The 10,118-nt window shown below is 42.5% G+C and overlaps 1 long non-coding RNA gene across 4 annotated transcripts; it reads right to left on the reverse strand.

The window, feature by feature from the left end:
* Window positions 1–1,237: 1,237 nt before the first annotated feature.
* Window positions 1,238–9,756, reverse strand: LOC111245394 (uncharacterized). 4 transcript variants are annotated; one of them, XR_015320911.1, is made up of 4 exons: window positions 8,801–9,756; window positions 7,568–7,951; window positions 7,139–7,243; window positions 1,238–6,911 (listed from the first exon to the last, which is right to left on the reverse strand). It is a non-coding gene; the product is annotated as an uncharacterized LOC111245394 (long non-coding RNA). The 4 variants fall into 4 exon arrangements; XR_015320910.1 differs by having other exon boundaries at window positions 7,585–7,962; window positions 8,801–9,743; XR_015320909.1 differs by having other exon boundaries at window positions 7,568–7,962; window positions 8,801–9,743.
* Between the last annotated feature and the right edge of the window lie 362 nt (window positions 9,757–10,118).

Below are 10,118 nucleotides of genomic sequence, written 5' to 3' on the forward strand. Positions count from 1 at the left end.
GCAACGGCATCACCAAAATCAGCAGCTGCTGTAGTTTCATCATAATCATCATCGACATCGGCGTGTGTTTTGTTGCTTGCCCTCACTCCATTTTGCTCACGGCGTCGTAGTCTTTGTCGTTACTGGCGTCTTTTTACGTGAATGGACGTAAAAACTTGGCATGGCGGTACTAAATGAATGAAAGGTGACTGAGGCGCAATTCGTGATTAGATGTTCGTGATTTTCTCACGGAGCTGGCCGAAGAGAAATACAGTTGTTTCTATGGGTGAAGAGCGACATTCGAAAAGCCTAGATCGCCGTTCGGTTGGCCGATTGGTAGGTAGGTAGATAGATAGATGGAATGGATAGATAGGTAGGTTTGTTGCTCAGTCGGTTTGTGTGCTTGTCGATTCGCTGGGTCGTTGGGTAACGGGCGCTTAGACGACGCTGGGCAAAGACGCGGTGGTATACGCGATGTACTATGTACATACATGGCCGCCCTTAGATTTGTTGCTTAGTTCTTCGACTTTTTTGCTTGGTCGGTAGATTGCGACGGGAAAAAGGGTTTTCTTTCGTTGCGAGATGTTTGTGGTCGGTTATGACTAACGGATTCGGGCAGGCAAAAAGAGGAATTCGTTATTAGGGCTTCTCATAAAGATACATAGAAGACGGGGCTTAAGGAGTTTATAAGACAAATAATAAAGAAGAAAAGACAGCTGTTCTGGCTTACTTAGTGCGGTGGTCTACTGTCAATTTTAAAGATGCTGTTGTTTCAATTAGAACCAATTCGACTGATATCGATTTGGCGGAAATGTTCTTGGGCTCGAAGAACGGATGCTGTTGGAGCCTGATTGCAAGGACGTTTGCAGATACCGAGAACTGGCAACCGGAAAAACTGACAGCTGTCATTTTTTACCGAACTTTTCCTAAACTAAACTGTTTTTTTTTCTGGCTACAACACAAATGTGGTAACGATTAGAAATAGCGAACACTTCGCTCCTTCTATTATGATAAAAAAAGAAATTCGAGTTTGTTTTCCCATAGAGAAGTTAGCTATCTAAGTATTTTCTAGCTTAGTGTTTCTGTTTTGGGCGAACGCCCCAAGTTCCTCACAACCTACGGCTCTGCAAAGTCTTTGGGCACTATAATAACAGCTTTAAGGCAGGCCACGCTGGATCTCCTCGGCACGCAACTTTCATTTTGTGGCCCGCAACGGGAAAAAAGCATACGATATTAGCCTAGAAAAAAATCATCGAACTGAAACAAAATCTCATTTATTTGCCAATAGGTATCGAATAGTACAACTGGACGATATTACAAAGAGATCTAAGATTTTTTAACTTGGCAGTAAGTTATTCGGCTCCTACATGGTCCTAACTATTGGTATTCAGATTGTATGTATGTCGACACTACGACATATGTCCAAAAGCATTGCCGCTGCAAGTACACTTGCTGACGCACCGTACTGATCTGGCTAGTTTAGCTTGGTCTCTCATCTCGACTCTACGTTTATTTACGTTATGCCATGTTCGCAGACGTGGTTTTTATTACAAAACATTCAATGTCAGCAAGCTTCATACGCAAAGCCCTGAAAGCAGCCTCATTCACTGCACAGTATTTTGCCGCGGTGAATAGACAGCACCATTTTGCAGACGACGCTTCTCATCCGCCATATCCCCTTGCCGTTAGCGCTCGTCGTCCTGGCGCTCGTCGTCCTGGCGCTCGCCGTTACAAAGTTCTTGCACCGGTTTTTTCTGTATCTGCTTCGATCCGTGTTTATAAATTGTTCTCGTTCAAACAGGTATCATATCGTTAGCACATCGAATAGATTAGAACAAATTGCGTTTCTTATAAGCGGAAAGCGGACTAGATACGCTGTTCCTTCGATCACATCCATATCAAGTTGATACTATCTTTATATCAGCGTGTTTCGTCGCAGTGATTGCTGATAGTAAATATTCCTTACGGGTATCAATTGTGTTATCGAGGGAACACTGCAACGCCAACATCAAATGTTAATTGTCTTCGTCGAGTCATTTGTGGGTTTCTTTATGACCCAAACAATCTGTCCACAACAATTTTATTCATATTATAAACATGGAATAGCTTGTATCCGAATAGCGTCCAATGACACAATACCATGGCATTCAGATAACGTTTTTATCGACTATTGAACAATATATGTATACCGTATATCAGTTGACAAAAACAGTCTTGACGCTGCTGCGTCAGAACGCCTGGGGGCGTTTGGACTTTCGCGTACTCTTCTATAGACAGGATGCTCGGTACAGGTAACATGGAGCTGGAAGATATTCTATGCGGACCACTAATTTAGGCAAACGGGCCAGTTATCGTAAGTATTTCACTAAGCACTAAATGTTCACTATAGGTTTTGCTAATCATACGAATTTCGCCAGACGATCGGCGAGCAGACACAAACATTTTCCGAACCACCTACACCCCCGTAATGCATCCATCCATCCATCCATTCATTAACAACAAAGACGACCGACAACATCGATTTGGTTCAATCGAACGAGTAACAAACGACGATGAAGCGTAACAAAAACCGACATGCTGTCTATAGGTTTACAAGGCTCAAATTAGATGAACGGGACAACTGTAACATCATCTTTACGCAATACGTAAGTTACCTACAATCGTCGTCCGGCGGTACGGTTCGTATTCGATCGACGCACGTCGGTTATCAGTTCGTTACGAATAGAATCAGAATATACTTCGGGTTGAGAGCCGCTTGTTTCCGAAGCAAAGGTCAGTCTTGAGTCCTACGGAAGGGAAAGCCATCTTACAAGCGGCACTTCTACTGTAATACATGAGGAAGCCTTCTAACTTTCTCTAGCTTTCTGCTAAAGACCAGAACTGGCCAGTTTTAAACTAATTAAGTTAAAAACTTGGCCGCACTTGTGGCGTCTAGATACACCGCGCCCCTAGCCGGTGTCAGCGTACGCCTTAGCCATGGCTAGCTGTTCAGAGCTCTCGGATGTATAGGAGTAAGTGTTTTCTAACACAAATATATGCTGCGGATAGTAACTATACTTTCTAAGTTAATTGTCACTCTTTTTGGTATATCGATTATATATTCTGATAGAATGATAAATTGTTGGTGTTTTTGTTTCGAATAAACTTAAAGTAAATAGAATTTTCAGCTATAGCAATGTAATGTATTTGTAAATACTGTGATAATCTGTTTGCGGTAGCGAATTTTGTTTCGATTTACTAATCGGCCCGACATCATCGAGATTTGAAGCACATAACGGTAATAACAACAGTAGCTCTAGGTCAGATCAAGGTTGTCTATATATATAACAGCTAATAGAATCTATTGTAGCAGCCTCCTAATACACCATATATCTCTATCGTTTCCATCGTAACTGCAGTCAACGGGAATTGATTTTAATGGTAGCTGTTTGTAGAATCAAGTAAAGGTAAAAAAATTTACTGTTTTATACCCAAGCCAAATGGTAGATCTAGTTCATGCTTTTTTAGACTTCGAGCGTTGCTAAACCCGAACCGCATCTTTGAACCAATGGGTACACGTTGGACGTAAATGAGGCTTTTAACACAACGCGTTTTGACTGTATCTACGTTTGGTGTTCTTTAAGCTAAGCCTAGGAGTGCTCACGTGGTGAATTTTCTAAGGCGTAGTGCCAGATCGGCAACGGCATCAAGGGGATTCCAGAAATAGAACAAAAATTATTCAGCATAGAGGCTCGAGCGAGCTATAGAGAGTCCAGTTGTTGTTGTTGTTGTTGTTAGCTTTGATGGGCAACAAACACTTCACAGCAAAACAGGTCATCAGGACAGCGTCTAAACGAGCATACACTGTGAGATATCGCAAGTTGACTGGTAATGCGTGGAGTGCTCAAGAACGTGATTGGTCAATGATTATAAACACTTAGTTTCACAATCGTACGCAACGTGTATGCAAGAAAAGATCGTCACTTTCTGCCTTCAAATGGATATACCAACATTATGAGAAAGCTTATAACCGACCGCAGGTTGGAACCGATTCTTGAGACTGGACTCAGGGATGCTGATTGTCTCGGATAAACAAAGTGCTTCACTGGTTGTGTATGTACTACCGAGAGGGCAGAAAAGCGGGAGCATGGAAAATAACTTGAAAATTGATTCGCCTCCAGGTTCCACGCAAGTTGGCTTAGTCAGATAGACATTGCCGCCGCATATTTGACCCATTTAATTGGTAGGGCCAAATGTTTGCCATATCACGCCAATCCACTGACCGGCTTACATTCAACGATCCATGAAGTATATGGGTTTCCGTACGAGATATTTTTCGCACGAGCGGTTGCTGCCCATGTAGTCGTATAGAGGCTTGCTGTTTGGTCCCTTATCTACTACAGTTTACAAAATTCGATAGAAGTGGTTAAATAGCCAAAGCACAGGGAACACGGTAAAACGTTTCCATTCTAAGAAAGAGATAAAGGAGCAACTGGAAAATGAGCTATGAAATTTGGAAGATTCGCTTTTTTTGGGTGCAGAAATACTCTTCTGCCTTAGCCGGAACCTTCGGAGCACATTCGTACTATGAATAGTGGATCACTTCAGTACCAGAGTGTTGCAACGTGACCCCTTTTGTTCGATCGAACATCTATCTCGAATATTGAAACACATCTACCTGCAGATCTACTCTTTGATACAAATACCCTTGGCCGCCTTCTACTGCATATCAATAGTCAGGAAAAAAAAACCTACACGGTAGTCGACCTAATAGATACGAGTTAACAGACTGGCCGAAAGCTTGAAACATCACTGGGAAGACGCATTTTAACATTCCGACATAAGCGCATTGGTTTTTTAGGGAAGAAGGTGGGCCTTTAACCTAATCAAAGTATATTATTATAATAACATTTTAAGTACGTCTAGATTACTCATGTTAGCGACGTCTTGTCTTATATCTTAAGCACTTCGTAAGGGAACTGTTTCTGCATATGCTCGTTTAGCAACGCTACGCTCTGAAAAATGCTTGCCAAACACTACTATGTACCCATACAAGGTCGTTCGGACAATTGTTATTTATTGCCTTTTAAGGACGACTCCACCGGCCTTTAAAAGGCGATCAAACAAAGTCTCTCAAAAAGCCTTGCAAGTTCTCACAACAATAAATGTCGACGAACGCCAACAAATTTCGTCTAGTTGATGCTAAAAATGCTTGTCCACTAACTTCTACCGCGTCGTCCTTCGTACTTCGCAAAAACTCGGTATATATAAAATGCGTATATATTTAGCTGCGTATATAGGTCAAATAGAATATAGAGATTATTTACTGCAGATAGATGAACAGGGGAGAAAAAAGCTTTGAGACTCTGCCACATTCATTTTTTACCGTTCTGGGAGCGATCTGATTCTGAATTACAAGCGAGCCTGCCTAAAACAAGATAAGCCCACCCCATATTGGCACGAAGGCAGAAAACAGAAATCAATCGCAGGCAGTGGCTAGCTGGTAATTAGGGCATCTAAGCACTCGACGCTGCCTATTCACTGTGCTGTAAATTAGTAAATGCTCAACAGAGATATAATACTGATAGGAGCCATTTTTAGAAGTCGATGATATGTTTAGGTTGGTACGTGTACGTGTACGTTACATTCAATAATAAAATGCATACTTCGGTAGTGCTTGCATATTCAGCAAAAATAGATTTCATGCCAGTGTGCCAGATATCACACGAAAGACGCTTCACGACTATTCTAAGTTGAATGAATCTGAGATTAACGCACGTTCGGGTAATTTATGGGGGACAATCGATTGCTCACTGAAGATCTGAGGGACGTTTCAGCAGGCCATCATCGCCACGACATAGCCATGAGTCATATATGTTATCGCTTGACGACGCATTTCTCAAGAATATTATAAAACACAAGCTTTATGAGAGCTCGATGAGATTCCCTGCCAGAGAGGACGACATGGAATTGCTCAGGAAACATACAGAAAATTGCCTATGGAATTTCTAGTACCAACCCAAACGCTAATAGATTTCAATATGAGAACCGTTCATCTGGCTGTAGTTCGCGTTCCTGGTACGAATAGGAACAGCAGACTCGAAAAGATGCCTATTGAGGGTAGTTTGTTCCAGCTACCAATTTCTGCGCTCAAACAAAGTTTGTACCTGATTTTAGCGATGAATGCATCCATACAGTACGAATGAATGTATGTTTCTTGGCTGCCGTATGATATCTGGACACTTTTAGAGTCCAATCATGTTAGCGACTGGAGAACATAATGTATGTAAAAGTCATACGTTACGAAGCGATCGTTATAGGGTGGATTCATACTGGTGCTGACATCGCGAACACTGGGCTACATTTCTCGCATCCGATTTTCTAGAGGTCGCTGAAATCTCATGTCTTTTCGATGGCCGTCAATGGTGCGTTGTCTCCTCGGAATACCGGAAGTCTCGAGAAAGATGTTGAATGGATTAGGTGTCGAGAAAGGTGTTTCGAACTAGCTGTAGGAGGACACGAAGATCCAGGATTATAGGGTCCTTTCAGGTCTTAGCTGCCCTAGCGCTGTGCCACAGAGACACTGGCGATTGCCAGAGGTCCTCTTGTGCACTAGGCAGTTTTAAAAAAGCTTGGTTAATCTAGCGGGTCTATCGAGAGCATGCGTCCAGAAGAAGCTGTCCAAGCGGGAACCTTACACACACGCACGCAATTACTTCTTAAGCAGAACAACTACGGAGCGGGTTATGAGCAAAAAAGTAGTCTTGGCTTTTGGCAGTGCTTCTGATTCTGCACTGGATTCTCGTTCAGGCCAGTGGTACATTACAGTGATGATTTGATGACGTTTCCGGTGCTAAAGCAGCGAGTAATAATAGCACGCCTAGCAGAAATCATTGTTGATGATGATGACAGCCAAATTTTGTGTGGAGGTGCAGCTGAAAGCTAAGGGTAGCCTGTAAAGATAATATAATGCAGCTGTTTTAGACAGAAGGTTTTCCTGTTCCAGGTTTATGGACATAGATGGATATTGTTATAAGATGACCATTTGTATGAGAATTCGAAGTGTTACTGGAAATTCTAAAAAAATGTCTCGAGTCTCGTCTCCGGTTCTTCTGTTATAGTTAAGTATTACTTAGGCGGTTGGCCTTTACTAGACAGAGTAAAAAATAATTCGACTAACCTACGTATGGACTCTGCTAGTGGAGTGCAATTTTATTCATCAACATTGTGGCAGGAACTTATCCGGGTGTAGACGGCCCGGTTCCTTGGATGTCGTGGGTTTGGCCTATGTAAAATAGGACAAAACAAAGAGCCGTTTCTCGACTAAGTGAAACGTTCCCTGAAATGTTTGTGATTCTGTTTCCGTTCCAAGTTAATTTAAGTAGTTACAGATGTGTTACCTGCGAACTCTTGAAATCCAATAACATGCCAAAACACTGCAGCACTGCATACCTGCTGTAATATCGCACTACATCGGTGGGGGGTATTGCCTAATACAATTCTGATCGGGTGACCGCCGCAGCATTGTTCAAATCGTTTTCATTTCTTTTTGTAAATATAGTTCGGACAATAAAAATATATATCGACTTTCTATATAAGGTATACGTACTATGCGAAAAAAATTACGTTTTCACTCCTCTGGCGAAAATCCTTGGACTTTCCAAAGTCGCCGCTTCGTCCGTGCTTTCACCCTATATGTCAGCTCAATGTTATTCGACCTCCCTCTACCCGATCAAGAAAACTCCACACTGAGAAGGGCCATTCTGCCCCGGGGGCGAACGGACTCCGCTGACTCCTGATGTGTCAGCCAGGTCAACGAACCCCGTCTGCTAAACTCATGCTCCCCACCCCCCGCATTGCCTTTCCGGGCTGTGTAAACCTTCCGCGGACTGTACGGATGCGCTAAGTGAGTTCGAGGTAGGTGGCACTGCACGGCGAGCATTTTGGGATCCCAGAATAATAGGGGCAGAAATAACCCGCTTTCTGTAATAGTCTGACCAAATTCTTGCAAGATGCGCAATGCTCGCTGTTAGATATTCTATGAAGATGACTAGCGTCAGGAAAAAGGAAGGCGGAAGTAAACTTGGGTTTGTATTTGAGGTTTGATAAGATATTACATTTTATATTAATGTAACACTAGGTTGGAAATTTACAAGTGATTTTTGTGTTATAAACATTTCGATTCACCACCTTCGCCCTGTTCCAAGAAACTTATATTAAAGCTTAGCTAGAATGCCCCTTCTTTGGCTCAAAAAGCGTTTGTTTAGCAAGGTTTTTAAGCTTTACGTTAGAAATTGCGTTGGGCATTTCATCAGATAATAGAGATTTGTTCGTCCTAACTTGATTTGACTTTACATAATAGGGATAAAAATAGAATTGAATATGTAGATCTCTCATATTTTTAGCGACTTGCTAAAACTACTTAATTCCATTTTAAGATTAAAAAATTCTACGCCGTAATTGGGCTATCAAAAAGATGCCAGTTTAGGCTACTATGTAATTTAAGACAGCCATGGTCAGACAAACTTCAAAATAGCTGATTTCGTAGAATCTAGACGAAGTGCAACAGGTCTAGAAACAAATTATCGAAAGAAAAATTTTCTGCTGCGGCTTTTACATACAGCTACAAAATAGCCATAGCGTTTCGACAGACTCGACTCTACGTTTGTCCAAGTTAAAATTTGGCGAAAATCAGCCTCGTTACAACACGATGTATCCGAACTCCTTTCATCATGCATCAAGTCGAGACAGGGAGGTATTTCAGATAATGCCAAGGAATAGTGTCCAGTAATTGCGTCTAGCTCTAATTAACCGCTAACGAATCGACCTAAATCCGACTTACCATATGATTCCTGAAATGGACGTCCACTGAGGCTAGATGGTGTCAACTGTTACACTTCATTGCTGTGAATGGCGGGGCAGCTCCCTCGCTGTCCAGCCGGTTATGTGCTTTTGGTCTGTGCTTGGCTCCGACGTCGCGCAGAGTGTGCTGCCCCTTTTCTAGGCTAGCACCTAGTCCATTCTGGCCTGCCCTTCCCCAGCAGGGAGCCGCCTCTGATTGCCCTCTCTCGAACTGTGACAACAGCGTGCCGCTACAATGCTAAACCAGTTAGGGCTTCGCTGACACGAAAACGCTGGGCAAGCCCTGATGATATAAGTCCGATTCTAGTTCAACCGAGAGCACTGGAAAGCTCTATGAGCAAGTTTGTGTGTCGATCAGAAGGCTACGAGAAGGTGATACGGGGGGCGAACGAGTCTACGGGTTGAACCATTAGGACGGACCTCTGCCAGCGGCGTTTGTATCCGTCGTGGGTTTACTCCAATTGTGTCTCTTTGTTAAGGGAGAGCTAAAGAACATGGAAACTACACTGCAAACCGCAGGAATTTCCTGGTATGATATACGTCTAAAAGTTATTGCGTGAGAGCCCGTTAGCGTATGCCAGCTAGCCAGTTAGTCTGAAAAAGCGGAAGGGTATATGTGTTATGGTGATACCTGTCTCGCTCAGAGATGGATTACTTTTTTGCTCACAGCGTAAATGTGTTAACGGGCCGAGCGCGGGCAAAGCACAGTCAACGGGCCGATGGTGCGTCATCGTAGCATCCTGAGGCGATTCCACAAACCCATGACTCCAAAGCCATCCAGATTACTCATGCTCAAAAGACACATATACACACAAGCGCGTAAGCAGTACGCAATACGTTCTCTCAACGTGTCCGTTTTGCAATGCAACGAGCATTTCTACGATGGCATTGCTAGCTCCCTGGTAAAGTCTAATGGCCCATCGAAATTAATAGATAGAAAAAGCAGCGAAGACTTTGAACCGAAATAGTATAAATTCAAATTGTTGTAATTCATTCATAGAAAAATTGTACTCGATAAAAATAGTACTCGATACTTGTAAAAACAGTACTCGATCCAAAAAATCGTCCGATTTCTTTTTTGTGAAAACTTCACTTGACATTTCTTCGGTTACATAGGAAGTGAGGATTGCATAAAGACGTATGATATATACGTACATGGACACGTTTTTATCAAACAAATAAGATATATTTCGCGTAAGAAAAGTACGTGGGGCTAGAAAGTCACAGAGAAACTTCCTTCGTCTCTAATTGCATGGAAATTAACATAGTTGTGAGTTGTGGTGAAGGATCACTTTGGA

This window comes from Varroa destructor, unplaced genomic scaffold (assembly GCF_002443255.2).
Source record: "Varroa destructor unplaced genomic scaffold, Vdes_3.0 BEIS01000002.1, whole genome shotgun sequence".
Taxonomy (NCBI): Eukaryota; Metazoa; Arthropoda; class Arachnida; order Mesostigmata; family Varroidae; genus Varroa; species Varroa destructor.